At 36.2% G+C, this 19,493-nt stretch overlaps 1 pseudogene; it reads right to left on the bottom strand.

The window, feature by feature from the left end:
* Nucleotides 1–3,048, bottom strand: part of LOC149261812 (phenyl-N-(sulfonatooxy)methanimidothioate sulfolyase-like) — an 86,384-nt pseudogene extending 83,336 nt beyond the window's left edge.
* Nucleotides 3,049–19,493: the final 16,445 nt, after the last annotated feature.

Raw genomic sequence — 19,493 nt, 5'->3', positions numbered from 1 at the left:
GAGACTAATCTAATGCAGAAAATCAAGAAAGGGAAGAAATTAAATTAAAAAATAATTAATGACCAAGTCCCGATTCCAAAGCCTACATTTCTATTTCCCAAGAGAAACAATCACCTTTAAAACAACAAATCAAATGAAAATATAATTAATCGCAATCTAGGCTCATAATGCCAAGTTTTAATATATATATATATAACAAACCCACATAAAACACCGGCCATTTACCTCTAATAGCCTAACCAAAAGCTTCAAATACAAACTTAGATGGAATAAAGTTTCGCCTAAGTTAGTAAGGTCAAGAAGATAGCTTAAATAAACATTGAAACCCAATAAAACACCCCAAGTCTACCTTTGATCAAAGGCTTAATCTATAACAATTGTATAAAAGAACAAATATATGTCACCGAAATGGCACGTAACAACAAAAAATAATATCCCAAATTCAAAAAATATATACATATATTATAGAAACGATCTTCATCATGAAGCAAGTTTAGGTTTAAACGTCTAAATCAGGTGAACAAAAAGTTAGGTTTACAAATCCTAAAGTCGAGGAAATTCAAATGTTGCCCAAAGAGAAATCCAAAGAAAGTCCACGGCCTTTAAAAGAGACACAAAAGAAAAATATTCCAGAAGTTCCGATCGCTAATGATAAAAATTAAAGGCTAGCAAACGCAAACATCTCGCAAAACAAAGAACAAAATAGGTTATTTGCAGGGGAAATAGAAGTTACCGCTTATGGAGAAAACATGCAATGGATCTGAACTAGAGCCGCAGACACAGTTCGACGTGGTTCATAACTTCGTTTAGGACTTGAAAATGAAAAGATGAGGCATTCAAATCATAACTTTAAAGCTAATAATTAATTTCTTGGGATGGCATCCGCATATTGTTAATTATAAACGGCAAAAGTAAAATAAAATAAAATCAAATCAAAAAATCAAAATCAAAATCTCCAGTCATAGAATCTTGAAGTTGGTTTGAAATAAAAATATATATCCACAATTAAGTCCAAAAATTTGAATAAAAAACTTTTACTCTAACATTAAAATTAAAATTGGATATTTATGTGATAACTTATGGTAAGCCATTGCCATATTTGGATGACTTTTCAAGGTAAATAATTATCCAGACAACATTTCAAGGCAAAGTGGACGGATGGGCAATCCATAGACAAATAGCTCTTCATTAATACCTTCACGACCTCATAAAAAGACCACTTGTCACGAGCTCTATTTTCTTTATTTGTATTCTACGAGGCATCCTTTATCGAGAAAAATGGGGGGTAAACCTTGATATTTTCTCTTAGTACTAAGAAGAGGCATTTGGAGTAAGGTCATGGGGTCTTGCATGTCGTCCTTTGGGCATCAAGGTCTTCAAACTATAGGAGAGAAATAGTGGAAGAGGAAAATTGATGTTGCAATAGTCGAGGCTTTGGCAATGGAGGTCGAGAAGGACCACCAACTTGCAAGCGTGGAAGGAAAATTGTGTGCCAATGGTGCTAGTAACCTTACCGACATTTATACCCAGTAAGGAAAGAAAGGAATCAGTCAAGATTCCATGATCACATGGGAGATAAGCAGAAAGTTATATTTTCTTATTAGGCACCTACAACTTTGTATTGAATTCACAATTAACTTAATACACATTACACTGCAGAAGCCAAAACATATTGTTGGTTAATTGAATGAAACATAAAACATATCATTGCTCTCAATCCTCTTATAGCCCACTGTTAAGATAACCGGATGAAGCTCCAACAACTTGATAAATTGGTAAAACCCCGAATTGAAACTCACAAACAACCTTAGATTATCATTTACAACAGAAAACATCAAGGAACAATGCCAAACTACACAAAAGAGTCTATATGCCCTTCACCCTATGAAAGCTAAGCATTGTATTGAAAAACTACTCATATCCCTTTCTTTAGATGTTATCAGATAGCAAGTACTGGATATATATGTGTAATACTCAACAACCAACCGAAGGAAGAAGATGTCCTCCAATCTCTTACTCCCACAACATGAAGCTACATAAAACACAGACCATCCGCAGGGTCCAAGATGACTTTCACCACCACCATCTTCAACTTGGATCCACTCGATCACCTCAATGTCTAGAATGAAGACATCATCATAGAAGGTTTCAACACCCATATGACTTGGGTCCTTGAATCGACCTCCCCTCCATAGACAACGATGTATTTTCCTATGGCAACATAAGCAAATATGTTATGAGGGGTGGGATTGATTTCTCCCTTAATCTCAATCTCTTCCCACATATTTGTGCATAGGTTGAAGTAGTATATGTTTGGAAGCTCGTGCTTGTCGTCATACTGAAGATAACCCACACCTTGTTGTCCACCACAGCCACGAGGGCTTCACTTATTGAACCTCTGACATATCACATGCATTCATGGCATACTAAACAATACCCTTAATTTGACTACATACTGGAAAATACTTCTAAAAGTCACATTATTTAACCCCCTACCAATATTAACCCAATATACCTTCCCAATTAAAAAAACCATACTTTCACTAGATATTGTAGGTATCCATTTTTTCATCGACACTTTTTTATACCCTTTTGTATTTTTTCATTAACTTTGAGCTCCATCTTTTATACCCACCAATATACAAACCCTTTACCCCCTATTATATACTCAATATATTATATCATTTTTTCCTCAATATATATATCCCCCAATACGAATGCACCTGGTATGGTATTTCTCCCCCAGTGAAGCCCCCATGGCTAAAACAAGCTCGATCCTCCCCTAGGCACCAGTTTTCTCTCCAGAGGTGGGGCAGGGATCACCTTCCATTTCCCTTCCTCAACATTGAACACCCATATATCATTTATGTGGCCCTTCTCCCCACACCTGCAGAACACATAAACTTGTTTATTATTTTTTTTCATTGCATGCTAGCTCCTGTGGGGTGGTTCGTCTACTTCAAAGATGAGGTTCCACTAGAAGGATTTTGTATCAAAAGAGTAGAAGTGGTTGAGCTCCTTGTGGTGTTGATCTCAACCATTGAAGAGATAAATGCCAAAACCAATATGGATTGTTGGACATACAAGCATTCCAAGCATCTTCAGACCACCACAGGTCTCTCGTACACATTTCTTAGGGATTTGGAGCCCTAATGCGATAGTGCCTGCCGACGTAAGCCATCCTGCCAAAAATTCAACCTATAGTTAACTTTGGAGGCCCAAAAAAATTTGCAAAAATTGTTATGTATGGTCAAGAATAATACCATACAAGCGATCCTATATGTCACACTGTGACATAATTATGCTAAAGGTGTTAATTAAGGGGAAGGTTAATCTCGATACTTTCGTCATCTGCCAATAGCCTATAATAATAATCCACTTATCTATTGCTATTATTGCATCTAGTTTCATGACATGTGACATCTACAGACCAGATGGCCATGCATATGTTTTGGATATGCCTTCCATAGACCCTTCCTTAATAATGATGCAACAAAATTACAAATACAACGTCGTAGCAAATGACAATGACATCATAGCCGACCCTTCCTGGTCGACGTTGTTTTTCGTGGAGAAGGGCTTACACACTAGAACAAAATTGACGCTCTATAGAAAACTACTCAAGAGATCAAGCCCATACGGTAGAACAATATTTCCTTCCGCACCATTTGGCTGAAGCTATTCCATTCTCCTTTGATAAAATCTCAACATCCTTGGAGAAGCACAATATATCCCAAGGATCTCACACAGTTATTGCTATAGAGCAAACTTTAACTATATTATTATTTAAACAAATGCTACATAGTAGCTATTCCCTGCCGCTTAGTTTAAGTATAGGTAAATTAAAGTGAAAAACAATAAAAGAGTTATGTGATATTGGTCATGCACATATATATTTAATTAAGATATATCTATTAATTTATATATGATTAATAAAAAATATAAGACTTTTGTTTGAAAAGAAAAAAATTATTTTAATTAAGAAGATAATAATATATTAAAATTTCATTTAAATGTCAATCTAAAGTAAATTATATTTATCTAAAATAAACATAATTGAGTTTAAAAACTAATCTAAACTAAATTATGTTAATAATAATAAAAAGATGGTAGATTTTGAACAATTACTTAAAATACCCTCAAAACCAAATATCACAGTAGTCACTAGTCACTTGTGGGCAAAGGCTATGATAATACTTTATATACAATATTCAATATTGCTTAAAAAGATAAATAGACATGTTGATGGTGTTGGACCCGCCAACATTCAGGGGATCTCCCCAGTATGAAGTCACAACTAGACCTCACACCGTTTGGTGTAGGAGTCCCATTTGGTACGATGGCCTAGTGCCATTATCTTAAATATATGCCTTATCTCTTACTTGTTAGCACGTGAGAGTGGTTTACTTTGTCTTTGAACAACAAGGTTCGCGTGCCTGATGAGTGCTTAGTGCTGCTTGTGTCAAAATTCTTTCACTGCAGGGGGAGATGGTGGAAGTCAGTCTCAGGTTGAAAGGGAATAGTCCTAGCTCTGCTAGAGACACACAACACATTAGGACATGTGTAGCTTCCGGAGGAGTAGTCCACACAGATGCGGCAGTCACAAACACAAGGTGAACAAATAGCACATACAACACCCAACAGAATAGTCCACACGAGTGTGACGAGCATTATAACAAGTTTACAATAATAAATCTATTGAGTGTCTGGCGGGATAGCCCACACGACCGAGACAATGATAGAAACTGATACAACACATTTCCAACAGCATATGTACTAAAATAACCAAAATAGTTCAACAGTCTTAATACAAGTTAAAGCAACATGCATTACAAGCATCCAAAGAATAGTCTTACAAACGAATACAATACATGTGTGAAAATGTGTTGGTCTGTTAACATGATTCTGAATTAAGCGAAAGTTCCAAGACAAATTCATACACCATTACATCATTAACCCCGATAGCGGGGCATTGGAGCCACTGCTCGCTCCTCAAAGAAATGATTACAGACTCTTAAGGTGGGAAGAGTCAAGGTGAAAAGTCTTTTGCATGTACAAATGAGGGGTATTTATAGCCAAGGGGTAAAATTGGCCCTTGTGACTGTTCGACTTCCCTCATGACTATTTGACTTACATAACTCTTCAAATTTACATGTGGGTCTCTCAGACTTCCACGTTACATTACATTGATTACAACAATGTGGCCCGCAATAGTGGTGTGGCTAAGATGACTCACGACATGACTCGACACGATAGAGCTAGTGTGTTGATGCTGCTAGTGGTGTGCATGTCGAGCTATAGTGTTGTTGAGTGATGGATGTGCTCTTGGTGTATCATAGCTTCACCTCCGCATTGCAAGGTGTGCAAACTCTTCGATGGCCTTCGTGTTCGCTTTATGTTACATGTGCATGTCACTCCTTCACTTGTACTTTGGCATGCTTCATGTGTTCGCCCGTTTGCAAACAAGTCTCCTTGCATGCGTTCCTTGATCATCATGTTTGTCGTCGCATCATATCTCATCCATGTACCTATATCTACAATCACTCATGACGAGACGACATCAAATCTAAAAATCTCCTAGTCTACCATGATGCATTGTCATTCACTTTCGGATGCAGGTGACTGGGAGAGAGGAAAAGGCTCTGAAACTGCGCAAGGCAGATTTCAAGCCTGGATGCGGGCTCCAGGCACTGTTCATGAAAATTGCGCAGAGGTCACTGAGAGGCTGAGATGGGAAATATGGATCAACAGTGACTTTCCGCAGGATCTGGCTCGATTGGAGAGCAAATCTGTGCAGTTTTTTTAGGGAGACAGTGCAAACAGCAGGGGGAGACTAGCAACAAAAACTGCGCAAATTTTCTAGGGAGCTAGTAGCGGGCTACAGGAGGCTGCTGGAAAAAACTGCGCAGAGCTCAGAGGCTAGCTTGGTGGACATCGTTGCGCGGTTTCTGAGCTAAGCGGGATGTTGGGTAGATGGGAGACTGCTCATGAAAACTGCGCAATTTTCTGGGTGAGCAACAAACCGGCTAACTGGCTGGAAAAATTGCACAATTTTTTAGGGCAGTGCAGTGACAGACACAGGGTGTTTGTCCAACATGTCTGCGCAATTTCTTTAGTCAGCGGAATCATGCATGATTGGCAGCTTCTCTACAATTTTTTGGTGTGAGGCTTGGGGTCATTGCCCGGTCAAACTCTCTGGTTGACTAGCTAGAGGCTCGGTTGATGTGCTTGCCGGCAGTGCAGTTTGGGATGACTTGTTGAGCAACTTCTGCGATGTTCTGGGTAACAGTCAGTCGGGTCGATTCGAGGATTGCCCAGTGTATACTACTTGGGAGGTAGCCTCAAGCTTTGTGAAATTGTGGGCAATAATACATGATCACGAAGAGCTAAAACTACGCAATGCAGCTCAACAAATGTCCAACTATTGGAGGGTGGTCTAGTCGACAGGGTTTCGACAAAATTACTAAGTGTGTAAACGAGTGACTTCGTACATGTATGACCTTGCGAACACACACTCAACATGACTTGACGACCAGACACATCGAACCATCATGACAACATTCACTCAGTGTGGCAAACCAATGGGTGCAAGCGACAAGCACGACACTTGTGATAGACATTCAGATGACTGTGATGATGCTTGCGCGACAGTACTTACAACATCATGTGTGAGTGCGATAGATGTTTACATAGCGAACACAACCTAAACACAACCTTCAACATCACCAGAACAAGGTCGCAAGCGTGACATAGTAATCAACATGTCGAAGACGATAGTTAGTTGAACAAGTGAAAAGGAAGCAAGACATGTAGAAGAAACACATACAATGACCTTTCATGTTTATGCACATGCATGTTACTGAGGACGAGATGATATGACATTGACAAGTCGTCCTACAAACTCAACTAAGAGGTGTACTTCAAGGTGTTCTTCACTTACCCTTAAGATGAGCATGCATCTGACGGAGTTTGCACGCAGTCCTGATATTTTCCATTACTTGGTTCCTTGGTCCTTCTCCATAACTCCTTGGAAGCGATTTCAACATGTCACCTTTTCCTATAGTCACTGAGAGGTAGATCTATGCGATTTCAGCAGACAGCCACTGTTGTCGGAATGACGCCCTGGGAGGCCTGTCTGCGCAGTTTATGCATGTAAGGCAGATAGGGTAGCTTGGACAACATTGCGCAATTTTGAGGCACATGATATTGTTGCGGGATGGGGTTCCTGGGAGGACACCTCTGCGCAATTTCTGAGTGCAGTGTAGTTGGACTCCTTTGTGCATTTTTGGAGAGCAGTGTTGGCTAGTGTCTCTATGCACTGCAAGGTTTCAACAGGCAAGGGAGGCTGGTGTCTCTACAGGCCGCAGGGTTTCAGCAAACAAGGGAGGAAGCTTGATGGTTGTAGAAGCAAAGCACACAGTTCCAAGAAGCTAGATGAGGCTAGGTTGCTCGGGAAAATGGCTAAGTGTGAGATCAGTGAAACATATGTAAACATTGATAGGGCTTGATTGTGATCACACACAAACACTTAGTGACACAACGTAGACCATCTAGAATGCATAAGACATACTTTGCTTGATGTAACAACCTTCGTGACAAGAGTGTGTGAATTGAATATGAAACGTGTCTATGTGATGAAAACCACTCATACACACACAATTCCCTTGAAACATGACAACATTCCCTTTGCATGACAAACAACAACCCCTATGCTCAATGATGACACATGCTACATAAAGATGAGAACATGGGCAACTCTTAGGATCAAGGAGGGGAGCTTGAAATCATCAGCTTACCAACAAGTGACCATGGATGATCAATCACAGGATCTAAGGTAGGCTTCGAAATTTTCATGTAAGCCAAAATTTTGGAGGGTAGTTGTAGCCGCTACAACAAGACATTATCCACATAATCAAATAAATAAATATAATAAATTTCATTCTAAAAATACACTCAATTTTACATAAATACATTTTTTACATAATTATTAAAATAATAATTATTATATTAATACAATTTTCACATGATTATTAAAATAATAATAACTATACTCCTATATTTTACAAATAATTATTAAAATAATAATAATTATAAATTTGTAAAAAAATAATTAAAAAATTTAACGAGGTTTAGCCCTCTACCAAGCATTACTCAATGTAATAAATCAAAACATTTATTTGCCATCTGAGAACTTTATGTTTACTTATGTCCATGTCTTTATGTCATTCAATGTCAACGGTCTTGCATTACCGCTGATTCACTAGTAAAGCAAAACATGTAGTCAAAAGCATGGAATATATATGTGTGTGTCAATAAAAGAGCCATAACGAGTGATTTCGTGGCGTGTAACACCCCAATATGTGGTTGGTCGTAGCGTTAATATTTTATTTCAGGCAGTACGTGTGAATCGTTTGGAATATTGTATATCGATAAAGAAACTACTATACATTTTTGGTCGTCACAAAACTTGTCTTGACGATGAACCACACTGGTGGGTTCGAAACGCGTCAACATAGATTTTCTGAATGTGATTTACCCCGAAATTTCTTCTTATAATTGTTATGGATCACAGAAACCTCAATTCAACTATCATCATATTCATATCATATTCACATTGTAATATTTTTATTTATTAATTTCATTAAATATTTCACCATTTTTCATCTCTCTTCACTATTTTTTCTAATTATTATTACTTTAAAAAAATCATCTTAAATTCTTAATAACATTCCACTTTTTAAATTCTTACTAACATCTCACTTTTAATGTTCTTTATCTTTATTGCGTTGAGATGTTGTAGTGTCAATAAATGAGTGTAAACATAATTGTTGGCTCAATATAAGAACTATGTTGTAGTGGTTGTAAATGAGTGCTTAATATGAGAGATAATATAGTATTTGTAAAATAAAGTATTAGATCAAATGATACTTTTGATAAATGCAAAAAAAAAAATGTTAAAAATTTATTTGCACATTTCTATTTTATTTTAATAAATAGAAAATATATTTTCTTATAATTTTATTTTTGCTTTTAAACTCATCAATAACTTATCATAAAAAGAAAAATATAAAACTGATTAAGTAAATTGTAAAATAAACATAAATATACATATATATTACTCTAATTATATAAAATAAAACCATGCACATATGTGTAACACAATGCATGTTCTTTTCTTTGAAAAAAAAAATAAAAAATTACAACTTTGTTTACAAGAGGGAAGCTATTATACAAATTTAAATAGTTTGTAAAAAAAATTATTATTTTTTAAATATATTGTTTATTCTATTAGGATGGAATAAAACCTTAATTTGAACCCAATCCCTACTTTTAAGCAGCTCAATGAGACCCATACATGGAAAACAATCAAACGTTAGATAACATCATAAACTTAATTAGTGGGCTCAGGAATTCTAAAGAGTCATCATATCTTTCCTCACCACTTTGCTAGACACCATTATTGCTTCCATTAGCCATGCTCATTCATATAGGACTAGGATGAGAAATACTAATTTGCAAGCATATGTAAAGAAGAGGTGAAAGATATACATGTTATTAAGGAAGTGATTTTCCAATTATTTATTGACCCTAGAACTAACCAACCTCTTTTTTTCTTTTCTTTTTTTTGTCATGTGGTTCACGGACACCCGCGGTCACTGGGTGGCTGCTACGTCCACGGAAATATCTGAGCTTGATCAAGGGTATCAAGCCCTAAGGCCAATAGCTAGGCATGTCCCCAAGGGCTTCGAGGAGAATTGACCCTGTGACCTCCCGAATGGTGAGGCACTTATTTGACCAGTTGAGCTAACCCTTGGGGCAACTAACCAACCCCTTGTTTCAATAAATAAATGTTTTTACATGAATTTTTGGTTTGGGTTGGATCATTATATCATCTGTCATATATCTTGATGTTTCTAGAGTGAAAAATAGAGAAAAGATCATCAACTATTGGTGTTAGAGGATGAAAGAGTGTGCCAAGTTCTCGAAATGTTTGTATCAATTCATTATTCTAATATTTCTTTTCATCAGATTGTCTCGACCATTGTCTTGTCCATGTATTGTGTCAAGCTTACGTCCTCTCTCAGTTCTATGATTTACAATTAATGGTAAGGGGCTATTAAGCTCAACCCAAAATATGCATCCAAGATCAAAGGGATCAGTCCAACATCACAAATAGTACCTTCTCTAAAACCTATCAATAGTTAAGTTTTTGAACCTCGTTCATAGGCGAACACCTTTTTACCTCCCATGCTTTTTATATTTATATTTTCTCTTTCAATTTGATATGTTTGGGTTGTAAATTTTCAAGTCAATAACAAAAAACAAAAGGTAAGCTTAGCTTAAATGTTTCTCGAAACTTGGTGAGTGTGAGGTAATTTCTTAAAATTAATGTCAAGCTAGGGTGAAATTCTGATTTTTTGTTTTGTTTAAACATATATGAGTAAAGTTTCTATTAAAATTTGTGCCTTGACGCAGCCAATATAGGGGAAATTTGGTACAATGTTTCTTATTACAGAGGATCCTCCCATGAGAGACTGACAAGAGCACTAAAATACTAAATTGAAAATTGACTGCTACAAAAGGTTAACATACATAAACATACAAAATTGGCCAAGTAAAAAACAAATTTACAATAAGAGATCATCATAGAAAAGGAGAGAGAACTTCTATCGAAGGCCTATTAAGATCGAACTGTAATTTGTTAATGGGAAAGATAGATGTTGTACATGTGGAATTTGGTTTTAATTTGTCTTAATCAGTCACTTCAGGTCTTTCGACTACCCACACAATGCATCACTTTCATCGCCTTGGTAAGAAATTTTATCTTTAAGGGACTGCTCTCCTCCATAAGAGAGATGGAGATCATCATTTGTTGGTGAATTTTCTAGTTGATATCAAAATACTCTAGTTGTAAACCTTCAATTTGTTGGGAGAACCTTATACAGTAATTGTTGCCCCATATAACCTAGAATTTATATTCATGGTTTGGTTACAGGAGAGTAGATTCCAAGTGTCAGAGAGGACAAGGCTCAGGGGAGATGAAATTACAATGGGAAGGTTGTTGGGTGAAGAAAAAGAAATAATGACAAACTAGGGTCAGGGGACAACACCATGAGGACAAGGGCAGAGTGGCTATTCCCAACCGAGAGGAACATAAGGATTACACTTGTCTGCAAGGTCAGGGGTATACAATACACAAAAGAGAAGCCAAGCACCACATAGAGCTAATTTAAAAGAGAAATCAACACACAAGGAAGAGAGGTACCCAAGTTCAAAAGGGCCCAAAAGAGGAAATTAAGTTAGAAAAGAAGATCACCCTCGAGCATGTGCAAAGACACAAATTAGGTTGACACAAACTGAAAATAATAAACAGAGACTTGACGAACAAATAATAAGACATGATTATTTCTTAAAGTTAATTTGTTGCAAATTTAAGACATGATTAGCTCTTAAAGTTAATTTGTTTCTTAATTTGCAACTATCGACATAGATTAAACTCTCCCCTTTTCCAATTGAGTGTGTAATAAAATTGATTTGTATGCGTACATGCACTCCCAAACCTGAGCAGAGCCACCAATTAGACTACCTTGAACCGAAAATGGATGAAATGAGACTTCTTGCATAGTAAATGAGACCTTAAGATGCCAAGAAATTACTGCGCTGCCCGATACACAAATATTCACATTACATAAATTCTCCCCTCTTCCAATTAAGTAAGAGACAAAGTAATTCTCTTCCAAGAAGCATTGATTATTGTCAATAGTTTCTGGGAAGCTAGCCCAACTTAGGCGAACATTCTATGGGAACCTTTGCAAGATAATTAACTCCAACTCCCATGAAACAAGTGATCTATAGTAGAGAGGGGCAATGTAAGCCATGAATTTAATTCCAATATAGGAGATCCGACATTCTGCACAAATCTTATCACCATTAAATTGCATAATAACCCACAACAATGAATCCATTAATGCTTCGGGTGTAAGGTCAGATCAAGTATGGTTGTGCCATTCAAACTCGGGGCTCAAATCATGTAAGAGTGATTCGGATTTAAACAGGAACGCAATAAAATACAGAGATAACCATAAAGACAAATATGCAGCGGAAATAATACTTCATTTCATTACTGTAAAATACTGAAATATGCTTACAAATAGAAATGGAAATAACCCAGCTAGGGCAATGGTAGCTTATCTCTGAGAAGAGATGTGTCGGCTACATGCCTCTGAACTATTCTCCAAAAACTGTTTTACAATGAGGCTCGAGGGCCTATTTATTGCTGAGAAACAATGGAAAACCATTCACATTCCAAAACCTAACCCTAGAAGATGAAACGCCAAATTGTGGGCCCCGTTTTTGGGTAAGTTGGTACATCAACTTCCCGGGGTCGCGAATTGGTCGTACTATCTCCGTTTGACGCGCATGATAGCCCGTTGGAAAGATCTCTCTGAGGACTACGACGGAAAAGACAATTTTTAGATAGAAAAATCGTTGGCGGTGGATTTCCCAAAAAACGTCGTTTAGGGCCTCAAAACGGCTCCGGAAGTTTAGGACCCAAAAAACTGCTAAAAATAGTAAATTGTGCTATAATTAAGGAAACAGAAAAACTGAAAGAGACAGTTGTGGGGGTCCAAATGGGATAGGTGGGTGGCCACCAACATCCACCTGGATCAAAGAGAATTGAGAGGAATTCCCATGAATGATCATCTTTCTCTTTGAAACCCACGACATCATGTTTGATTTGCCACTTTTTTTTTAACCTGTATTCTGATGTTACGATCAAGACTTGGTTGGGGGGGGGGGGTTAGGCATAGGGGCTCTTTGTAGATTCATTAAGACAAAAGGGGGAGGGGGAGGACTCATGGGATGTTTCTCCATACTGTAGAGTTGTTTGTTTCATTATGGTCTACTTTTAGGAGGCAAGCAAGGTTAACTTCTCTATCAACTTCCACATTTTACGATTTGAGGATGTGACAAGAAGGACTTAAAGTGAAAGTGACCCAAAGCACCAATAATTCTTTGAAATAAAAGTTTGAGGTAATTTTCTTCCAAAAATGAGCCTTTGTATAAATGTTGGATCGTAAGCAAAGAGTCCCTCAAAATCACAATCTTAGAGATTTCCACATGTTTGGCCAAGTTTAGTCCAAGCAAAAGGCCATACGTTTTAGCTTGGTTATTCGTTCTTCTTCCAAGCCCCTAGGAGTACTTAATAACTAGATTCCCTTCAAGGTTATAGATAACCCCTTCCCCTCCTACCACCCCTAAGTGAACTTTTAATCTTACTTCAATGTTTGATACTTAAAGACACAGTGATGAATGTAAGTGAAATTTTCTTGTACATGTAATTTTTTTTGTTCTTGGAAAGAAAAACTAGAATGATACTCCTTCATTATAAGCTTGTTGAAAAGTGTGCAACAAGAAATGCTTGTTGAGAGTGCAACAAGACGATGGAGCTTAGTGAAAAGAGTCGCCTTCACTAAGTGGGCCCGCAGGCTATTTTTGGCGCAAGTCTATTTTTAGACTATGTCTATTTTTAGACATATGGATCATGTCTATGGATGATTGATCAAGTTGGGAAAAATAGATGGACTTCTATTTTTGATGAAAGTGTGAGTGATCACAGTGTGAGTGATTACAGTGTGAGTGATCACAGTGTGAGTGATCAAAGTCAAAAATAGAAAAGTCAAATATTATTATCTCACAATAATATTTGGACTATAAACTTAATCTTATTCTCTTGGAGCACTTTAGTTTGAGCTACGGAAGTGGCACATGCAGCTGTCAGAAGGAAATTCGTTTTTCTTATGAGTCAGTTGAGTTGTTACATGCATGACTTCAGTTAGAACTCAAGTGAGTTGAGTTTAGTGGACTGGAGGTACAGTTGATGGAGTTGTGTTCAGTTTAGCTTTGTTAAACTGGTTGTATTTAGTCTAACTGATCAATAGACTAAATATGAGTTGGGTGAATTAGTTATTAATTAATTCACAAGTTATTAACTCATAATGCAACTATAGAATACATCAGTTAACTCAGTTGCATGTCAGTGCATGTTCAGTTCAGCAGGGACAGGTGTCAGAGGATCAGATTGCTATCAGTTGTGACTATAGCTGTGCATGATGATTTGCAAAATCAAAGGATTGAGTATGCCAATGAGTTTGCTCACGTATCTTCATGATATTATAGCTGTTGCTCACGTCCAACATAGTGTGGGTGACTATTTTGCAGTGTAAAATCGAGTTTGGGAAGCTATTCTCATCAGTTCTCGAGCAGGTTTGAGCAGTGGAGGCAGGCAAGCAGCGGGAGAGATTTGGAGATCAAATCTGAGCTGTATTGTGTGTAACAGGTGGAGATACTTGTGAGAAGTATTATGCTTTGTATTGTTACATGATTCAATCAATATAATATACAGATAGTGTGGGGTTTTTAGCGAGATGCTTTCCCCGGGATACATACTGTGTTTATGAGTTTGATTGATGCTTCTATGTGTGCCTGTGGATGTTTCTGCTTCTGTAATTTGATGATCAACGTAGAGGAGATTATGTATTATACATGTTCCGCTTAAATTGTATGATCAGGATAATCTCTGTTGAATATGTGTCATATTATTCAAAATTTCTACAAAGCTAAATATTTTTAATAGTTTTATCATAATGATATAGAAAATAATTTTTGAGATTGTTAAAGAAAGTACAACTTGTATCAATAAAATTTTAATATTCCTAATCTAGCTTTGAAAAGAGATTGAAATGGGTGTAGTGATTTTAGACATAAAAAAGTGTTCCTAGGTTATTTTGAATCACTTGGTGATGTCAAAAAACTCATTGTGTTATTTACACCATGCTTATAGCAAGTCTATGTGTGTCAACATCAATTGTAATGTTCCAACCATTCCACATGTCACTCTATATAAAAAATTAAATTAAAAATAAAAAATAAAAAAATAAAAAATTCCTATATTGTCTCTCACCCATATAATCTCTTATCAACTTGGGAGTAATATCTCGTATATGACTACAAATTGTTGAGGTGATGACCCTCTTGTGCACTTAAAAAAAATTAAAAACAGTACCTTTTCTAAAACCTATCATTAGTCAAGTTCTTGAACCTCGTTCATAGGCGAACACCATTTTACCTCCAATATGGGCTTGTGCTTTTTATATTTATATTTGCTCTTTCAATTTGATATGTTTGGGTTGCATATTTTCAGGTCAATAAAGAAAAACAAAAGGTCAGCTTAGCTTAAATGTTTCTCAAAACTTGGTGAGTGTGAGGCAATTTCTTAAAATTAGTGTCAAGCTAGAGCGAACTTTTGATCTTGCTTCAATCTTTCATATTTAAAGAAACAATGATGAATGTAAGTGAATTTTTCTTATAAATGTAAAGTTTTTTGTTGTTGCAAAAAAAAACTTAGAATGCTACCCCCCATTATAAGCTGAATATTTTTTTAAAGAAACATATATTTATATTAAGTCAACTAGAATACGGGCCAACACCCTTCCAATCAGTGCTAGATCTTCTTCATCAAAATTCTAAAATTGCACAAAAAGAAGCTTGTTCCTACCTTGTTGTTTTCTAACTATAGTTATGACAACACTTATTTTATAGTGTCTCCAAAAGACTCCACTATATTCTATGAACTTGCAAAACATAAAAAAACTAGTGTTTAACTAACTACTACCGCCTTTATTAGCCTTGGAGCTTCCAGCGTGTCCTACCTACTCTACTTCCACCTGTTGAAGAGGATTCACATCCATTGACTAAACCAAGATCTCCTCATAATATTGCTCTGGTTGCGCTCTTGGAAGAGAATTTTTAGGGATCCCAAATACTTCCTTGAGGACTCCCAAGGTTGCCATTTCCACTTTAGGATCTATGTTATCCACCTTTAGTGCCAAATTGTCCACCTTTGTATCCAAGTTAACCACTGTAACCTACATAAATTCCACATCCACCTGCATCGCCTCCATCTGTTGAGTTATTAATGCAAAATGTGATCTGGCCTCTACGGCCACTTTTTCTCCCTAACTAGTGATAAGAGTCGAGAGGTAAGCCATAATTGAAGCCATTTGCTCCTTCATATTCACTTCCTGATCATTTATGCCTAATTCACCATGTTGCATAACATTCCAACCCTGATACTCTCTAACGACAAATCAATAACCAACAATCGCCATTTATAGCTATTGGCTCGAGCTCTTCCCCCTCTGATGAAATCCTGCTCGCATTCAAGTTCGTTGTCCTGCTCCTATAAACTTCTAACATGAATAACCATCACTATATCTTCCTTACCGCTACCAATCTCATGCGAATTTAATAGTTCCTCGACTTGCAATTCACAGACATGCTCCTCTGTAATGTAGAGTATAAATTCGGTTGAGTGGCAACACCATCTGTCCACAGGCATGGCAAAACTTGCCTCGATCTCTCAAATGGTAGATCCACCAACATCATTAAGCTTATGTGAGGACCACCCATCAAGCCTCTTCATGGTAGTGCGATTAGAATTGTCATTAAGAGGCCTGACAATATTTGTTTCCAGTGTAATCATATTCCTTGTGAAATTTAATTGGGACATTGTATCCCAAAACACATTTAATTTCCTGATCAAGGAATATAGCATATATTTGGATCTCCTTGGTCCTTGAACTTTGATTCATGGTATGTGTACTATGGTTGAAACATTGTGATTCATGATAAGCTCTCTTTGTTCTAAAGTTTCACCTTGATTAGCCAATGAATCCATTATTTGATTATGTTGCCTCTTGATGTGGAAAAACTCAAAACTTTAAAATTTCTGAATTTGCATTCGAATTCTAAGAATCATTAGAGGGAGATCATTTTCTGATATCTCTCTAGACTTGTAGAATTTTTGTATTACGATCATGAAATCCCCATAGACTACCAATGAGTAATTTGTTTTGCAATTGCCACATCCAAACCTTGCCAAAGAGCAAGAAACTCTGCTTGATTATTGGTTGCTCTTCCTAATCCCAGGGAAAAATTTGACTCTATTTCTTCTTCGGGGCCAAGGATTTCCCTCCCACTCCTGCCTCCCCTATTATAAGTTGAATGTTTTTAACAATTTTATTATATATAGAAAATCATTTTTGAAATTGTTAAAGAAAGTACAACATGTATCAATAAAATTTTAATATTTCTGATCTCGCTTTGAAAAGAGATTGAAATGGATGTATTGATTTTAGACATTAAAAATTATTCCTAGGTTACTTTCAATCACTTGGATGATGCCTAAGAACTCATTATGTTATTTCTGCCATGCTTATATCAAGTTTGTGTATGCCAACATCAATTGTAATCTTCGAACCATTCCATATCTCACTCTATATCAAAAAAGAAATCTCATATTGTCTCTAACCCAAATAATATTTTATTAACTTGGGAGTAATATCTCATATATGACTACAAATTTTTGAGGTGATGACCCTCTTGTGCACTTTAAACTATGGATCTCACATGAACCAATAGTTCCTAACCTTTAATTAAATTGCAACAAAATTGCCTTGATGCATAATAACAACCCTTCATTTCCTTATGTTACAATAATTCTTCATATATTATAAACACCCATTGTTGATAATTTAGTGATTAACATGTATTTCACAACCTTTGGCATCACATCCTCCCATCACATGTCCACTCATGTTTTCATGCGATTTTTCATAATAAATATTACCAAGCATACCCGTTGAAACACAATTTCAATTATACAAAGTTGTTTTTATATAGTCATGGCACACCATCATTATGTGAGAAGCAAAGTTTAGACTATACTTGAATATTATTCATTTCAATGTTTTTATTAGATAATTTTATTTTTCTAGCAACCATGTTTCCTACTTTCTTTTCACAAATATGCGTGACTAATTACAATTGTGACTAGCCACACTTGGACAAATGGTTGAGTGTCATCATATTTATTTATTCTACCATGTCATACAAATGTATGCAATATTCTTCATTATTGATATATTAGTGCTACCTTGTTCAACAAATGAATGTAATATTTTTCATCATTGACATATTTTCAATACCTATCTTTTAATTAGCCATTTAAATGGGTCATCATCTTTTACATCGTGTAAGCATGTTGAAATAAAAATTCCTTAAATATTTAATCACAAGAGAAATGTTCATCATTAAACTATATCAACCATTTTTTTTGAAAAACTTTTTCCATTTCTTTTTACTACTTATATTATTATTGAATTATTAAATTGTTGGAATATATAAATTTAAAAAAAGACAAAGAGAAAATGAATAACAAGAAAGTTGTAAGGAAAAAAAACACACCATTCTTTTACGATATATGCACTTTGCATTTTGTTCAACGTTCTTTTCTCCCAATTTGGAAGTATGCTAGTAAATGCTAACATCTGTCATTTATATAAACTCAAAATATTCTCAATATTACTTTTCATTTTTCTCTTTTATAAAAATTAAAACAAAAGACATGTTTTTACTTTAAAAAAAACAGAAAATGTATAATTAATTTAACTATCGTGTCACACTTTTATATTTTTAATCTGCTCCAACACACTATTATATTTATAATTAAAAAATACCATTAACTTAACTTAAAAAATACTACATATAATATTTTTTAACTTACAAAAAATAATTCACAAAATGTATAGCTAATTTAAACTTTCCCCTCATACCATTATGCTTCTAACGTACTCCAACATCTTTTATATTTTATATTTACTGAAATGATAAACCAAAACAATACTAGTAATATTTTTTTTTTAATTAGGTTAATTCTATTAAAGTAAGAAAACTATTATACATAGAGGCCGAAGCCTGTACTTAGCCATGCCAGAAGAGAGGCATCAACCAACAAAAATGCTAGAATTGAACTGCTCAGAAGGGAAACCAGTTCTAAACCCAAGGTTTTCAAAAAATATAGTTTTATTGGCCACGCAGGGGAAACCAGCGAAATAACAAGTTTTGCATCATTGTATCTGAAAAAATTGAAAAAGAAAACCCAGCTGAAGAGCTTAAAATTGTAGTGTTCCCCCAAAAAACACCCATTAAAAGACAGAAATTGAAAAACAAGTCCCAGTGCACCTGAGACACGTGGCGGCTGAGTGGCAGGCATGTGGCACGTTGAAGGTCTACAAGGTGGCAGTTCAGGCGGCGAGCAGAAGTCATCGAGGTGGCAGTTAGGGATGTGGTGGCGATGGACGCTGCTCCTCCACAATGAAACATCTGTAATCTTCATGGTGCCACTTGCCAATGGTTGAGCTTCCGTGTCACCCCCCTGCGTCTCCGATTGCTCTTCCTTGATGATGCAACAGTATTCATCGATGACCCAATGCTTCTGCTGAGTCGGTTCCATTTCCTTCCCTGCGCGTCTGGTTGGCAGTTCTGAGCTTCATTCCCTCGCACCCTGAAGACTAGACTGAGCCAATTCCGTTTTGGCCTTGGGTCGACTGCTCCCAGCAGTGGTGCTGCCTCCCACCGCAATACTAGAG

The sequence above is a fragment of the Pinus tabuliformis genome, chromosome 6, assembly GCF_031772625.1.
Source record: "Pinus tabuliformis cultivar Carrire ecotype Pingquan chromosome 6, CPIR1, whole genome shotgun sequence".
NCBI classification, from domain to species: domain Eukaryota; kingdom Viridiplantae; phylum Streptophyta; class Pinopsida; order Pinales; family Pinaceae; genus Pinus; species Pinus tabuliformis.
Note: the sequence above shows the minus strand (reverse complement) of the source record. Positions and strands in the feature narration are given on the sequence as shown.